General features: G+C 55.9%; 1 protein-coding gene across 3 annotated transcripts in view; it reads right to left on the bottom strand.

Moving 5' to 3' along the window:
- Positions 1-18,133, bottom strand: part of SIL1 (SIL1 nucleotide exchange factor) — a 101,462-nt gene that overhangs the window by 5,920 nt on the left and 77,409 nt on the right. The window lies entirely within an intron of this gene.

The raw sequence follows: 18,133 nt of genomic DNA, 5'->3' as shown, positions 1-18,133 counted from the left end.
CGACTGCCACCAGGAACCCCCCACTGCCACCACGAACCCCCGACTGCCACCACGAACCCCCCACTGCCACCACGAACCCCCGACTGCCACCAGGAACCCCTGACTGCCACCACGAACCCCCGACTGCCACCAGGAACCCCCCACTGCCACCGACCGCAGCTCCATAGAACTATAGAATCCCAGGACACCAGGCTGGAAGGGACCACGAGGATCATCTGGTCCAGCCTTTCTTGGAATAAAGCCCAGTCTAGGCAAGCTGGCCCAGAACCCTGTCCAGCTGAACCTTTAAAGTGTCCGGTGTTGGAGAACCTGACTTTTGTGGTTTTGGAGAAGGTGCAAAGCCCTGGCAAAATCTCCCCTGTGCTTCCCGCACAGCCATTCATCCTCCTGCTTCGCCTCTATTCCCTAACAGCCTTTTATATTTCAGTTCTTCCTTTCCCTCCCTCACAGCCCTCACTTGCTGTTAACACACTGATTTATTTAAACGCCCCTTTGTGGCAGCACCGGCCCCCCCAGCTCACCTGGAGGAAGGTCCTGCTTGTCCCCCGTGCCTCTGAATCACAAATTATACCCAGTCTCACCACCTACACACCTCTCGCATCGAGTGTTTTTTCTCCAAGGACTACAAATGGCTGAATCCATCCTCCTGTCTGCAAGAACCAGGCTAAAACACCAGGGCTGTGAGCGGCTGGCCCGGGCGCAGGCAGGACGAGCCGTGTCCACCGCTTTGCAAACCCACTGCGAGGGCATCTTAGAAGGTGGCAAAGAGGTCAGATGCTACGGGCTCCCACTTTGGCAGGGCCTCTGCAGTCGGAGCACGATGCACCAGCTGTCGACAGCCCTGATCCCGGGTTTTTCGTGCTCTAAGGAAAAGCTCCAGCGCTTCAGCCTTTGCTCATGTTGGAAGCAGCAATTGCACCACGGCCAGACAAAGGTCACGCGTCCCTACTACAGCAAAACACCCGCAGCTCTTACCAACACCGGAGCAGCCAGTGCCGAGCATCGTCCCAGAAATACGAGAAACAGAGGCAGACAGGGTCATTAAAAACCCAAACAGAAGACAAATGGGCTCGGGCAGGGAGCAGCCTTGAATTAAACCCGTGGCTTGCAGGAACACAAGAGCACACTGAGCTCATGGGTGTCAGGAAGGCAAACCCTGCGCCCCCTGCTCCACCCTGGCTTTGCTTCTCGCACCATCAGGAGCCACCCCGGCTCAGAGAGGTCCTGACCGCAATGACCCACGGCAGGGACAGGGGCTGTCAAAAGCCACCTCTGATTTCTCGGGACCCTGCGAGGAGGGGACAGCTGTGACCTGGGAGAAAGAACAAACCCAGGAGCTCTGGGATCCTGCTGCAGAGGGGGTTTGGGCAGCATGGTGCCCAGCCGGGGCTTGGCTGAGGAGCGGTCTGACATACCCCACGTGCCCAGTGTGACCCTCGCTTCGACACAGCCAGAGATGAGTGACACCCGCCCTGCAGAAAGGAATGAATCCTGCATCTCCTGCCAGTCCAGATGGATTTATGTGATGAGACTCCTTTGGGAGCCCAGAGACACGACAGCAGGAGGACACCACAGTGTTTGGAAGCCACACACGTCCCAGGTGACTGCGGTGCCCCCAGCAGCGTGTCGGGACAGCCGGGCATGGCCGTGCTCACCACGACGGCACAAAACCTCCCGCAGAGCTCGGGCAGTGTGGGCACAGAGCCCCACAGCCCGCCCGGCGCCGCAGGGATGCACAGACCCCTCTGCTGTGCGAACCGGGCAAGGGGGCAAGAAAAGGCTTTTCCAGCTCTGGTCTCTGGCTGTGTCTGCGAACGGTTGGGCTGTGCTTGTTGCTGCTTCCAGCTTTCCTAGGGGCAGGTGCAGGCTGGAGGTCGGGCTGTGCCCGGCACATCACCGGCCAGGCTGGCAGACACATTTTCGGCACTGGGGTTCTGTGTCCCACGTGAACAAGAGGCAAAGAAACCACCGCTGCATTTCCAGACCCAAGGAGGAGCGGACGACTCCTCTGACACTCAGAAAATACAAATTCTGATCCAAACACTTGACCAGATTGGGCCACATGCAAGTGGGAAAGGGAGACCAGAACGAGTGCAGGACAAGGTTGCAGGCTGGTATAACTCCTGCTGCCATTCACAGAAAACATGAAGTTTGGGATAGCCAAGTTCTTTTGTCACATCTATCTAAAATAAATAATAAAAACTCTTTCAGCAAGGGATGCAACTGGAAAATTGGTATGCCTTTTACTGCTTGGCTGGTCACCTGGAGGATTAGATCTAATTAAAATCTCTGAACCATGGTGTTTTTGCCAAGGAGCACCTCCGGAGCTCAGGAAGCGTTCCTGGTGGTAGCCGTGCTGCTCACTTCCCCGTGTTTCTGTTGTTTAATGTCTCTACTATCAATAGTCTGGGCTCCACGCTAACAAAAAACCTCATTTGAGGGTTTGGAAAACTCAGCACAGATCAGTACAAATTACACTGTTGAGCTCAGGGAAAAGCAGCCTGAACAAAATAAATACAATGAAACAGACAGTGGAGCGCCCGCACGGGAAATTCAACCTGTGCTCATCTGCTAATGGATACGGGGACAGTGGCACCAGCGAGGAAATTCACTGACATGGACCTGAGGCTGGGACAGAGCCTGAACACAGCGCATGAGGACACCCCAGCGCTGCAGGGTGCCAGAGATTGGGGAGCACCCAGCGGATGGGATGAACCAGCTTCCCAGCCCCGAGGCCCACGGCCATCACATCCACCTCTTGTTGTGTCCCTGAAGAGCAGAAAACAAGGCCAGGTACCGGCTCACCACGACTGATCCATGCAAAGAATTCCCTGGGTGCCAAGACAGCCTGGAGTTAAGGAGCAGGTCGCTGGTGGTCACGCTGGCCAAGATGTGCTGAGCAGCAATGAAGAGGTTGGGGAGCCCAGCAGGAATCCCCCCTGCCCACAGCTGCCCACACTGTCAGCTCTGAGTAGCCCTGAGACAGCTCTGTCCTTGCAAGGTGAGCTTGTCCTTGCACAGAAGATCCTGAACTTCTTGAGACATGGGTCGTCCATCCCAGACCATATGATGACCTCTGAACAGCTCTGGACATGGGCCACCAGACCCTCTTGATATGGAGCAGAGAAGGGAACGGAGCTGGTGAGGGTCTGGAGCACAAGTGTGATGGGAGCGGCTGAGGGACCTGGGGGGTTCAGCTGGAGAACAGGAGCTGAGGGGAGACCTTCTGATCTCTGAACTGCCTGAAAGGAGCTTGGAGCCAGGGGGGTCGGGCTCTGCTCCCCAGGAACAAGCGCCAGGAGCAGAGGAAACGGCCTCAAGTTGCGCCAGGGGAGGTTGAGGTTGGATGTGGGGAACAATTTCTTCCCCAAAGGGCTGTGGGGCATTGGAACAGGCTGCCCAGGGCAGTGCTGGAGTCACCATCCCTGGAGGGTTGGACAGATGGACATGAGGTTCTCAGGATACGGGGCAGTGCCACGGTGGGTTATGGTTGGACTCGATGATCTTGGGGGGCTTTTCAAACCAAAATGATTCTGTGATTCTGTGACCCTTCTGACCACAACACAAACAACATTTCAGTTTCCCACAGCTGCCTCCTCCCAGGCTCCGGAGCGGTGACGTTGCCAAGCACACGTTTAACATGCGGTGCCACCAGCCCAGGATGTTTCCCCATTGGTGGCTGGAGCAGGGTGACCATGCCCGTGGGTAAAGAGGGGAAAAGCAAATCAGGGCAGGGAAAGTCAGGAGAAAACCTCCCTGCGAGCCTGCCCGCCGCAGCTCACGCGGCAGAAGGAAACTCTCCACTTTCTGCCAGTTGATGTTTCACTGCGTCGCAGTTACAACTTCCCACGAGGAGCCAGAAATTATTACAGTCAAGGCTTGTTTGCCAGAACATCGTGAGCCTCAGCAGCGCCCGGAGAGGGGAGCAACAGCAATAAAAACAAGGGCTGACATGCCGTGATGTGCGTGTAAAACTGCACTGAAGCTGCTGCAGCGACCGGTGACAGGTCCTGCCCTGGGCAGGTGACAAAGGCAGAGATGGGACCTGCACCTGCCACCAGCTGCCGGGTCGGGATGTTCGCTCCCTTCCTCCTTTTTTTTATTACCATTAAAGCTCTTTGTGGAAGCAGCAAGACCTTAGGATGAGGATGACAGACCATCCAGAGAAGCCACCAGCATGAAAACCCACCACAAGCTTCTCCTTTGCCATTTTCACTGGCAAACTCACCACATGTAAGCAGGTCCCGTTCAGCCAAAGAAAGGATGTTTTAAAAGTATTATCCATTAAGAGTTCCCCCCACCCCGTTCCTCCTTGGATGACCCTCAAGTACACGTGCACAGATTTAGGAGAGACTTTTCCCAGTCTTTCCAGACGGCGCACACGAGGGCCGTGGGAGGACTGGAAAGCAGCAACACAGCCCTGAGGCGACAGCGGCTCCGGAGTTAGACAGGAACCTGCAATACAGCAGCAAAATTAGATTTAAATTAACAAAAAAAAGGGAGCAGGGGACTTGGAAGCACAGCGCAGGGCAGGCTGGCAAATGCCTCTGTCTCTGCTGCTCTGCCAAGGACACACATAGAATATTTATTTCTTGGCCTCCTTGTTATACAAACCGCACGAGATCCTAGGAAAAAAATAAAAGGGGTCACCTCCTTACTCCAAAAATCCTGCTGAAGCGAAGAAAAGAGCAAGAAGAGGTGGGAACGGGGAGCGCGATGGAGGGGACGCTGCGGGCAGCATGGCGGCGGGAGGCAGGGCTGGAGCGGGATGAAAGGCTGGCGCGGAGGTGAGGAGGCGCGATAATCACCGGGCGAGACGCGGCTTAATGGGGCTCTTCTCTCCTCAGAACCAGCGCTCAGCGAGGCTGCGTGGGAAATCAAAGCAGGGGATCAAAGTCTATAAGCCTGCGAAACAGCCTTAAAAATTTAGTGCGGTCTATTGAGTTTGTGCCGTAAGCTGAGGAGCAGGGAGAGGCGGCAGCGCTCACCTGACCCCCCAGCTCCCACACCAAACCCTTTAACGGAGAAAATGGGAGAGCGGCAACGCTTTGCTCGCAGGAGAGCAAAGTGGTTCAGACCCAAAATTACCCTAAAACACCTCATCTGGCTACTTGTGCACCTGGAGCCTCCCCACCTGGGTAAGAATTGGAAAGGTCATTTTTGTGAGTCCTGGAAACCAAAGTGACACAAGTGGGGTCACACCTGAAAAGGCCAACAGCTTTTTCAGAGACGCCTCTATTTGGAGGATTTCTGACAGCTCTTGTAAGTATATTCACATTCAAATTACCTGACAAGTAATACATAGAGAGATAGAACTGATCATTATGATGTCAGTGCTTAAAGCTTTGACTAGAACTCAGTAATTCCAGCCCAAACTAGAGCTGCAAATCCGCAACCACGAACAAGGGCAGAAAAAGGAGGCAGGATGACCGGCAGCCCATTAATACTTGCAGGATTGAATTTTAGATTGCAGGTTTAAGGAAAACAAAAAAAAATGAAGCATTACAATAGCCCAAGTGAGAACTGACAAAAGCGGAGAACACGGGTCCCCGCGGTGGCCAAAGACCTGGCTATGGCACAACGATCCCCATGGGCAGCAGCTCCAAACCCGGGTACGCAGCAGTGGGGACACTTCTCCTTCCAAACCTTCTTCTTCAGGAGAGGACAACCAGGACAACTCAAGGACAACTGGGACAATTCAAGGACAATGGGACAACTCACCGCAAGCACCCCTGCAAGGCCCCATCCTCCGAAACGACCCCCGGCTCTGCTGCGGGCTGCCGGCAAACGATGCTTCAGCGCAGGGCCGGTGAATCTCACACAAATACATTCCATCATCAGAGTCCTACACTATCAAAAAGGAGATGGGGCATTTGCATGCACAATGTGAGATGTATAGGGTAACAATAAGATAACCCTGACCCCGACAAGGCTGCCTGTGGCTATTTGGAGTTAGAGGAGGAGGAAGGCAGCACCACCACCCCTGAAGCCCCCACCAAGGTGCGTATGCGGCAGAACTGGCCTAGAAAGGCTCTTCTCTGAGCATCAGCTCAAACCTGAGTTTATCGCAGACAAAGGCCTTCAGAGCTATGACTTAAGGATATTAAAACCACCCAGAAAAATGGAGCCCTGAGTAGCTGCGCCGATCAAAATACAGCGAGGAAGAAAGTGGGGGCGAGAGGGGAAAACCTGACAAAAGGAAAACGAGGTTTCAATAGGCAATGCAATACAACAATTTCGTATGAAAGATGTGAAGCATAAAAGAGGTGTTAGATGTTCAAAAGCACAGAATATAGGAGAGGCATTAAAAAAAACCCCAGAGAAGATGAAAATCTCCACTTCAATGCAACGCTGCCTTCTCACTTTCCACCAAGCCAGGTGCTCGTCGCCGTAGCGGGGGAGCAGCCGCGGCCCCGCGAGAGCAACAGGGCCCAACGTGACATAACGCACCACGGAGATGCGAGTACGGGTTTTAATGAGCAATTAGGTTATTGAGTATCTGTTGCTAAGAAGAGAACAGAACTGCAGAGAATCAGTTGGAGCTGAGTGTGTGATTCTGATGGGTTAATGTGATGCTGAAAGCGGGGGAGCATGAGTCACCCCGGAGAGGCAGGAATAGGAACAGCAGGGGAACCTGGGCTTGCTGTCAACCTGTATCTGTGGCACAGGCACCAGCAAGAGATGGTTGAGCTTCTTAAGAGCCCTGCAACGTCCCTGCTGAAAGCTGGGGGCTTATAATGTCCCGTTATGGACGAGCCCTGAGCTCCCTGGGGACGCGGTGACATCGGGGTTAACCAGGGTGAACTCTGCCCTCGGATTCAGAACATAACGGGGTTTCAGGCCCTTTGCAGCCACACGGTTCTGAGCTGGAAGTGGAGAGCAGAGCGGCTCGTCTAGCGCAGCTGGGCTCGAGAGCCACCGTGGCCCCACGGGGACGGGACCCACTCGCCCAAGCCCAGACAGGGCCAGGAGAAGGCAGCCGATATTTTGAAACGGGAAAAAAATCAGACGAGCTGCAGTGCTGTAATGTAGCATAACAGATGGATAATTAGATTTATATGAAGAGCTGTAAAAGTAAGTAATTAAATAAAAATACAGAATAGCAAATCTGCTGCAGCGAGACACCTCGCAGGGGTGTCCCCACAGCCCGGACGCAGCGTCCCCGCCGCAGGGAGCATCACTGGGGTCAACACAAACGAGTTGTCACCCGAAGCACGGCGGCTCCGGAGAGCAGTGATGTGACCAGAGGGGCCGAGGCGAGATGCAGCAAAACCCCCTCCTCCTCACCTCACCCTGGCGCGGAGAACAAATACCGGCTCTGGACAATAAAATCTGAGGCGCCAGAACAAAATCAACAACGCCAGATTGTTCTGCGGAACACACACCAACAGGCTGGATTTATAGCAGTAGGAAAAAAGGAACCATGAAAACGGGCTTTATGATTAAAAAGCCAAGGTTGTTAGATTCTTGGGGCCGCTGCTGTCACCCGGTCAGCACAGGGCGGAGGAGCCTGGAGAGGGAAGGGTATGGGCGGCACAACCAGCCCATCTCCTCCCGTCTCGGGGACGGACAGACCCGTGGGCCCACGCTGGAGGGTTTGCTGACCCCCCGGGATTTGAGGGCCAGTGACTCGTGTTCCATCGGCAAGGACGGAGGGAACGGCCTGAGCTCTGTTCCAGCACAGCGTGTCGAATGAGCGATCCCTCCAGGTGGGTGTGAGCAAGTGCTCCATGGTGCATGGAGAAAGGACACCTCAGGAACTCGCCCCAGCGCTCCATCATCCGAATTGATGCTTTATTTTGAGGCGTAAATCAACATTAAGGCTACGCGTGCCACACTTACAAAGCACTCCCTGTGCACTGCTGAAAGCCTGGTATTTTACCGCGGGTCAAACGCCTGTTGGTGCCCATGGATGGGGTCTGTCATTAATAAAAAGTGAGCGATTCTCTACGAGTGCAAGCAGAACTCATTCGTTCCCAGGCCATTTTAGCCAGAGCCCACAAAAATTGCGTTGATTCCTTTACAAAAACCACAACACAGCAAGGAACAATACCACAGGATTAATGCCACATCCTTGAGCTCGTCCAGTGCTTTTTCACCACAGAGACTTCAAAGCACCCCCAGATTTATAGACGGGGAAACTGAAGCGCTCCCGGGAGCACCGGCAGCTGCACTGGGATGGGAGCGTGAGTGCTGGGCTCCCCCGTCCGTCACCCCCGTTCCCTGTCACCTCCAGCCTCCCAGCTCCGTGGCTCTGCTGACTGGGGACAGTGACAAACGCAGGGACACCCCAGGTCCTGCCCAGCTCTTTGCTGCTGCCGCGGGACCCTGAACAAGACCCTTGTGCGATGGTACCGGGGCAGCTTCGCACGGCAGCATCCCCGCGAGGCCGGCCATAGCACAAGTCAAGGCACGCAAAGTTACACAAACCTGCCAACAAAACCTACTGGCGTACCTTAGGTAACACAAAAACACCGCAAAAAGGTGTCTGAAAGCACCGCAAGAAGAAAGCCTGAGCGCTAACCACTGAGCTTCCAACACTGCAGCTTCCATTCCCCAGTGTCTACCTAGCGCATCCCACTAATCACCTTGAGGGGCGTTAAAAGGTGGCCTGAGGCTAAGACCTTCGATTGTTATCTGCTTTATTTGTTTGCCTGTTCATCTGAGCTGATTTTTCTTTCAGACGAGTGCTAATAATATACAAAAGCCACCCAGCCGGACTCTGACGGGGCTGCAGCGCGGGGGCTCGGCCACGCCGAGGTGCGAGAACGCGCTCCTCCGTCCCTGCCGCGGCAGCTCCACGAGCGCTGCCCTATTCCAACCCCACCATCTGCTCCTCCCATGGCGGTGCAGCCGGCAGATCTGGCGGTCGTCTCCCACCCGCTCTGCTGACGGCCGCGCCCGGGCACACCGCTCCGTGGGCACACCGCTCTGTGGGCACACCGCTCTGTGGGCACACCGCTCCCCTGGCACACCGCTCCCCGGGCACACCGCTCCACGGACACACCGCTCCCCGGGCACACCGCTCCACGGACACACCGCTCCCCGGGCACACCGCTCCCCTGGCACACCGCTCCCCGGGCACACCGCTCTGTGGGCACACCGCTCCGTGGGCACACCGCTCCCCTGGCACACCGCTTCGTGGGCACACCGCTCCCCTGGCACACCGCTCCCCGGGCACACCGCTCCACGGGCACACCGCTCCCCGGGCACACCGCTCCCCTGGCACACCGCTCCCCGGGCACACCGCTCCACGGGCACACCGCTCCCCTGGCACACCGCTCCCCGGGCACACCGCTCCGCGGGCACACCGCTCCCGTGGCACACCGCTCCCCTGGCACACCGCTCCACGGACACACCGCTCCCCGGGCACACCGCTCCACGGACACACCGCTCCACGGACACACCGCTCCCCGGGCACACCGTTCCACGGACACACCGCTCCACGGACACACCGCTCCACGGGCACACCGCTCCACGGACACACCGCTCCACGGACACACCGCTCCCCGGGCACACCGTTCCACGGACACACCGCTCCACGGACACACCGCTCCCCTGGCACACCGCTCCACGGACACACCGCTCCACGGACACACCGCTCCACGGACACACCGCTCCACGGGCACACCGCTCCCCGGGCACACCGTTCCACGGACACACCGCTCCACAGACACACCGCTCCACGGACACACCGCTCCCCGGGCACACCGCTCCACGGACACACCGCTCCACGGACACACCGCTCCACGGACACACCGCTCCGCGGGCACACTGCTCCACGGACACACCGCTCCCCTGGCACACCGCTCCCCGGACACACCGCTCCACGGACACACCGCTCCCCGGGCACACCGTTCCACGGACACACCGCTCCACGGACACACCGCTCCCCTGGCACACCACTCCACGGACACACCGCTCCACGGACACACCGCTCCCCGGGCACACCGCTCCCCTGGCACACCGCTCCCCTGGCACACCGCTCCACGGACACACCGCTCCCCGGGCACACCGTTCCACGGACACACCGCTCCACGGACACACCGCTCCACGGGCACACCGCTCCCCTGGCACACCGCTCCACGGACACACCGCTCCACGGACACACCGCTCCCCTGGCACACCGCTCCCCGGGCACACCGCTCCACGGACACACCGCTCCACGGACACACCGCTCCCCTGGCACACCGCTCCCCTGGCACACCGCTCCACGGGCACACCGCTCCACGGACACACTGCTCCACGGACACACCGCTCCCCTGGCACACCGCTCCACGGACACACCGCTCCACGGACACACCGCTCCCCTGGCACACCGCTCCCCGGGCACACCGCTCCCCGGGCACACCGCTCCATGGACACACCGCTCCCCGGGCACACCGCTCCACGGACACACCGCTCCCCGGGCACACCGTTCCACGGACACACTGCTCCCCTGGCACACCGCTCCACGGGCACACCGCTCCACGGACACACCGCTCCACGGACACACCGCTCCCCGGGCACACCGCTCCACGGACACACCGCTCCACGGACACACCGCTCCCCGGGCACACCGCTCCCCGGGCACACCGCTCCACGGACACACCGCTCCACGGACACACCGCTCCCCTGGCACACCGCTCCCCGGGCACACCGCTCCACGGACACACCGCTCTCCTGGCACACCGCTCCCCGCGCACACCGCTCCACGGACACACCACTCCCCGGGCACACCGCTCCACGGACACACCGCTCCACGGACACACCCCTCCCCGGGCACACCGCTCCACGGACACACCGCTCCACGGACACACCGCTCTCCTGGCACACCGCTCCCCGCGCACACCGCTCCCCGGGCACACCGCTCCCCGGACACACCGCTCCACGGACACACCGCTCCCCGGACACACCGCTCCCTGCGCACACCGCTCCCCGGGCACACCGCTCCGCGGACACACCGCTCCGTGGGCACACCGCTCCCCGGGCACACCGCTCCCCTGGCACACCGCTCCCCAGGCACACCGCTCCCCGGGCACACCGCTCCACGGACACACCGCTCCACGGACACACCGCTCCCCGGGCACACCGCTCCCCGGGCACACCGCTCCCCTGGCACACCGCTCCACGGACACACCGCTCCCCTGGCACACCGCTCCCCGGGCACACCGCTCCCGACAGCCTGGCCGCTCACCGCTTCCCAGCCCCGTCGCCAGCCGCCCCTGGGGGAAAGGACGCTGGAGCACAGCGAGGATCACCCCCACTGCAATGCCATGCTTTCAACTTCGGCTGCTCCCAGTCCCGCTGGGTTTAACGGTGCTATTAGAATCATTTTAGACTAGAAAAGTAGATTTGTTTCACTGAGTCATGATTCAAAAAAACGAGACGTTGCTCCAGTTACAAAAGCAAATCACCACCTCGCAAGTGCCAAGCGCAGATTTCAGCTCCAACAAGCGAAGCATGGGGAACGCTTCCAGCCGCACACAGAATGGAAAAGCTGCATCTGCAAAAGCTGGGAAACCTGGTTTTGATAAACAGAAAGCCTGACCTATGGAACACCAGCTCCTGGGGAAATCTAACGAACTCATTCTGCATTGAGCAATTTAGTCACAAATTAATAGAGGGGAGGGCGACAGCGGGACGGCCGCCACGGGACCAGGGACCGTCGCTGCACCGCGACCCACAGACGAGCCACGGCAGTTCCCGGGTGGGAGCCCTCGAGGAAAGCTTGGGAGTCACAGAAAGCACCAGCAACTCTTTCATCTTTCTGATTCATCCCTCCTCAAACACCCACACGCCCCGGCAGAGGAGGCTGGCACTGCTACATTTAGGATGACATTTAAAAATCAAGGTTGTGCTGCTGATGGTCATTGAAAACCCAACAGCATTTTTCAGAAACAAGTGGGTACTCACATCGGTGTCCCTGCCAAATATCAGCACAGCAGTAATTTTTCTAGCAGCTTCAATTAAAAGATAAAGGCAAATTTCACCCACCTAGAATTACTGTTATTACTGTTGTTGTTTTTTAAACATTCTTGGTACACCTTTATATTTTCTAAATACAAAATAAGACGGAAACATTCCCCCTAATCTTTCTAAGTGTCAGATTCATCTCACTTAACATTAGACACCTAAAATGAAGACATCCAGCTCGGCCGCGCCGCCTGGGCTCCCTCAGACACGTGTTCTGCGCATCCCTGGAGACACAGGCCCTGCTTCTGGATTTCCACGGCACTTGCCCAGGTGAATCCAGAAAGGCAAGGCTACAGCACAAGGCTTTAGATCCACTCCGGAGAGAGCTGCAGCTAATTTGAAAAGTGTCTGAGAAATTCACAGTCGCAGCAGTGAGCAGAAATGATCATTTACCCCATGGGAGATGGGGTTGTCTTTGACTCCTGTCCTACGATGGGATGATTTGTCTTCTGGAGGTTCTCTTTATCTCTTTGAGGTCTTTTTGTCTCTCTCACCTGGTTGGAGATGTACCCCGGACAGTCAGCTCAGGTGGACACTGGTGAAGCAAGACTGAAGCTAGGTGATGTGGATCCCACTGTCAGAGAGAGGGTGAAGGAAACACCAACAAATGCCTGAATCAAGCTGTCAAGGACTTAAAACCACCATGCCGGCCAATAAAATATGGTAACAATGCAATGAATTCATGTGAACATATAAGAAACAAAGCCACAGCTAAACTAGAGGCAAGGAGCGAGGAGCAAGGAGAGGAGGCATGTTCAGAAGGGAACATTCTGGGTAAAAGATGTGGTGGAATGAGATAGTTCTGCGAGAAGGGAGTTTCAGCAGTGTGTCTTACACCACTGATGGATGGAGAGGACAGATACCTTGACAAAGGAAGTTGACATGCCAATTAAGTTTTAATGACCCTACAGGCAAAGAGAAAAAGTCGATGGAGGAGGGAGCTGACAGACAGACATAGCCTGGCAGTGACGTGGTGAGGAAAAGACAGACAGAGCTACAAATGAACACTGTGTCTGTAACAGAGAGCAGCATACGGGCATCCCAGGTGGGTTCTGCGAGGCAGGAGATAAGTAAGGGTTTAATCACCAGGGCAGAAGGAAGTGCTGAGAGCGGCTGCAGAGCATGAAACACCTGGATTCCGAACCAGCTTGGATGTGAAGGGTGAAGGAGGAACCGGGGCTCCATGCATTCAGCCCTCGGAGCCGTGGAAAGACACACGCTGTGCAGACGTTAGCGGTGCTGATCACCTCCCACTGCCAGACTGCGTGCCGCGGGGACGGGAAGGTGACACCACCAGAAGTTCACACGTGTGAGGAGAAGGCGCAGGAGGAGAGCAGACTTGCCGGTAATTGCCGGGATGTAAAGCCTAGTAAATAAATCTGGGTGTGCTTTCCCATCCGTCCTGTACCCAGAGAGGGGGACGCACGTCTGCCGAGGGCACAGGGCAGGCTGCCGGGTGCTCTGCCTGCCCCAGGGGCTGGCTCTGCCCTGGGAAGCTCCAGATGCTTCAGGACATTGCTTCAGAAACCAATGGCTCTAAACCTGCCCTGGCAGACGCTCACGAACGCATGCGGGTGCACGCTGTGCTGAGCTGGTGCGGAGCATTTCCCCTCCAGCGTCCAGCCGCTCAGCATGCACCCGTCAGGCCAGTCTGGGGCTATGTGCACCAAGGAGGCTGCCACGGCCTCCAGCTGAGCACACAGACCCTGCGAGATGAGAAGCCGCCCGCTCTGGGCTAGCGACTAACGAGTGCATCATCCTCCCCGGCCATCCCCCGAGTGCGGAACGCCGGCTGCCTTCCCACACACAGCAAACATCCAGTGCGACGTGTGACGATGAGATCAGCGCCCACAACCATCCTGACTTCTTCTGTCCTTACTCACATCCTTCCCGCTCTGCTCCCCCAGCAGCGAGGACACCAGTTTGCCGCTGGTCCAAGGAGGATGAGCACAGCTTCTCATCCTCCCTCACCGCACGGGCTGGTTCTTCACCGCACCCACAGCTGATGGTACCGAGAGGCTCCAGCACAGCAAGGTCAGGGGAGAACTTCCCATCTCTGCACTGCCTGAAAGGAGCTTGGAGCCAGGGGGGTCGGGCTCTGCTCCCCAGGAACAAGCGCCAGGAGCAGAGGAAACGGCCTCAAGTTGCGCCAGGGGAGGTTGAGGTTGGATTTAGGAACAATTTCTTCCCCAAAGGGCTGTGGGGCATTGGAACAGGCTGCCCAGGGCAGTGCTGGAGTCACCATCCCTGGAGGGCTGGACAGACGGACATGAGGTTCTCAGGACATGGGGCAGTGCCAGGGGTGGGTTATGGTTGGACTCGATTATCTTGAGGGGCTTTTCCAACCAAAATGATTCTGTGATTCTATGACCTTCTCCAGTCCAGCTCAACAGGAATCGTGGCTGCTGTGACCCGTCCGAGTGGCTGTCTGGAAGCCATCACCCCATGCAGTGACCTGCCTCTGTCCCACCTGTCCACTGCCTGTTGTGCAAAAGCAAGAAAAAATTCTCAGTCTGATCTCAACTCATTCATTTTGAATCCAGCAACAGATGTCATCTATTCGTCTTGCCCAGGAGGGCTCACTGGGCAGGAAGAGTTGGAGACGAACTGATTATCATGTTGGGAAATAGCCCCTGAAGAGGCTTAAGCCCATCTTGCAGAGCCATTATGTTTAGTTCATATTCTCTCTCTTATGTGTGTGTTCTCTGTGAATTCCCCAAATGCAGCAGGAATCCTCATTACAGGGTGAATCTGGGCAAGGTCCCGGTCCTCAAACACTCATTCACATTGATGTCCTTCACGCTGCGCTGTGACAGCACGTGTCACATAATGCCCTGGACAATCTGCATCCACGTACTTCTGGCAACGCACCTCGGTGTTCCACGGCACAAATCCGGGGACCTACGGCTGACTGTGGACACATCACTTGTTCTTGAAATGTACACCGCAAAGCTCCTTTCGTTCTGCTTTTGCTTGTAAATCAGGGGCTTACATATGTAATTGGCCTAACCGTAAGAGCAAACAACAGCAGTGGTAGCGCAGTGCCAGCAATTATTCATGCCTATAATAAACGCCTGTAAAATGGAAAGCCAGCCTTTAGAAATCTGCCTCCTCGGTGCACACATGAAAAAACGAAATCCCATTTGCAGGGTTTGGCTAGTGGATTTTTTCATTTTGGGAGAGGGATTGGGGGAAAGGATTATCTTTGTTCGTTCTGTAAAACACCACTCTTGCCTATGTTTAGGTCACGGATTATTCTGGCTACATTTCAGAGTAAACTCAGCGACGGGCACAGATGACAAACCTGCCCTGTGTATCTGGGGGACAAGCACAGCTGTTCCCAGCCAGGTCTCCTTCCCCATTCCAGCCCGGAGATGACACAACCACCAGCTCCACCGCTCCTGGGCGAACAACCACATGGCGCCACTCTGTGAGAGAGCGGAGATGCTGACCCAGTGTCTTGGACCAGTCCCACCAGTTAAGGATGGCATCCTCACTGGTAAATCCCTCCTCTGGGTCCAGCCGCAAACAGCACACTACCGCTCTTCACCCTCTTCAATGAACATGGGGACACGGCCGCTCTGGGGCTTGCAGGACCAAAGGTGTGATGAGATCATTCTGCTGTGCACATGTCTCACCCTCAACACCAGAGCGACCCCTACAAAACTCTTGTAGCACATCACTGAAAATCAACATGGTCTTCCTGGATGGCAACAACCCCACTGGTCACAGACGTCTGCCCAGCGGGTGGCCCTCATGAGCCCAGCAGACAACACCCTGTGGAAGTACTATCAGTTCTGTCCTTGGATTGCTTTAACAACGAGCAAGGTTGAACAGTGTCAGCACAGGGAGCAAACGGAGTGAGGACGGAGCGACTGGCAGGAGGTGACCACCAGCACCCCTTCCCTCAGCAAATGGGCACGTCACCCGTCCCAGCGCCCTGAAAAGCAATGCAGCAAGCCTTCTCCTTGGTCCCTGCTGAGTGAAACACATGGTCACCTACCACAGGATCCCACCGATGCCCTTCCTCCTCACGCACCCGTTGGCCAAGGGCTCCAGGGACGTGGGCCGGGCTTTGCTGGCCTGCGTTCCTCCGGCATCTCGTAGCCCTTTGCTTCCCCGCTGCTCACCAGGCAGCAGATTCCTCCCGTTCCAGCAGCAATGACAGCAGCCAGGACCCTCGGCATGCTCTGGACCCCCGAGGTCAGAAGGTCTGAGGTGCTGACAGATTTCCTGAACCACGAATCAAACATTTTCTGTTCCCCTTTGGCACCACTGGTTGTTTTCCTCCTGCCTTAGGCGGTGGCTGAGCACGAACGGGAAGAGCTCCAGAAGGACTGCTGTCCCTCTCTTTGCTATGCAAACCTTCCCTCTTCAGAAATTTTCTGTAACTACCAAGTTTTAGTACCTTTTGAAGGAAACCACATTCATCGCGGTTCAGAAGGGACCTTTTGGCCTAATCTCGACTAGAAAAACTGCCAAACTGATCCTCCCATCTCACAATTAACAGAGACTTCGCTGTACCGGGCAATGCGGCGCTGCTATGACAACAAGAGCGGGAGCCTCGTTAAGGGTCTCATCGAGAGGGATAACGAGCAATCACAGCTCGGGAGAAGGCAGGGATGGATGAGAGCTGTTGGTAGCACCGCGCCGTGCCAGCTGGGGCCAGGTGAGCTGGGAAAGGCTGACTCGCATTGTTACTGCGAGTACAACTTCTGAGGACGGGCAGATTCCTGGGGAGTAGCGATGAATATTCATGAAGGAATTCGGTTTGGGAGAGGAAATGAATCAAGTGTGACAAATGCCGCCTATTAGGAAAAGAAGGTGGCGTCTATTTTTAGTGGAGTTAAGCAAACATTAAAGCTCACTCTCTAAGAACTCCAAATAATACCACTCGCTGGCTCTGCCTCTTCACCACCAGATAAGAATTTAGCAGCACGTCGCCACCAGCCAAAACCCGCTCGCCTGAACAGAAGTTTTCCGGTTTAGCCCCCGTGTTTTATAAAAATAAAAGTTTTAATCTCTAATCTGCATAGGAAGACGTGACGGTTTCCACTAGGATTTATTTTTTCCCCCCTCTCCAGAATCATAAGGCTTGAAGGAACCTTTTTAAGACGGAAGAAAACGCTGCATTCAAATCTCCTAAATGAGCACTCACGCGGAGCTGTAATCACTTCAGATGCACAGAATTATCGGGAGGAGAAAATTCCTCTCACTTAGAATCAAGACCCAATTTGAGGCAGAAAGGAAGAGGCTGGTTTGCCGCCCTGCCAAGCACTCAGACTTTGCGCTGAAGTCAAAGAAGCTCCAGCTGCTCCGAGCCATCGAAAATCATGCCCAGAACCTCCAGCAGGACTTGTTTGCAGAGACAGCAGCAGGCTGATAAGGATGTTGACTATTCCAAATAGGCCCACGGTATTTTATATTTTTAGAGATACTTAGCCTGCCTATTATTATTATTAAGCAGAGGTGGAGTATTTACTGCCTCCTTCTTGGAAATCTGTAAAAGTGCTGCCTTTCAGCAGGCTCCTCTTTTCTTCTGGTGAACATTAAGGAGTTTCCTTCTTTTGTTTTTCAGGCTTATAAAACGTCCAATTAAATGAGACAACAGAGAGAGAATATTGCTTAATAAAAGTAACGCGATCCTCACAAAGCTATTTGAGAGGCTTTGTTCCCATAACCTCGGGTGCTCCCAAGCCAAGAGGGAGACCAGAGTTTGGAGAGGGATTCGCAGGGTTGTCCTAACGGGGAGCACTCAGCAGACCCCTGGGCCAGGGGAGAGCGTGACCAGCGATGAAGGACCCTCAGCTGGTTCCTGCCCTGCACCACAGGCCAACTCCTCAAGTCAAAGCCCCATTTCTTACCAGCTCCTCCACCTGCAACACCACATGGCTCCTGGCTCCCCTCCTGCAGAGCTTCAAACGTGGCCTTAAAGATGGTTTACAAAGAAGCAGCTCTGAAATTAGACATGTCAAATATTTATTATCGATACCTGTCTCCAGCTCCAGTCAGGCTGGGTGCAGATCAAGAGGAGAAAGATGCAGCGTTTCCCTGAGCAACCAAACCCTGGGAAATCCTCTGTGACTTTGGGATCATAAAATCATAGAATAACAGAATGGTTTGAGTTGAAGGGATGTTCAAAGCTCCCCCAGTGCCCCCCCTGCCATGAGCAGGGACA

This window comes from Patagioenas fasciata, chromosome 14 (assembly GCF_037038585.1).
Source record: "Patagioenas fasciata isolate bPatFas1 chromosome 14, bPatFas1.hap1, whole genome shotgun sequence".
NCBI lineage: Eukaryota > Metazoa > Chordata > Aves > Columbiformes > Columbidae > Patagioenas > Patagioenas fasciata.
Note: the sequence above shows the minus strand (reverse complement) of the source record. Positions and strands in the feature narration are given on the sequence as shown.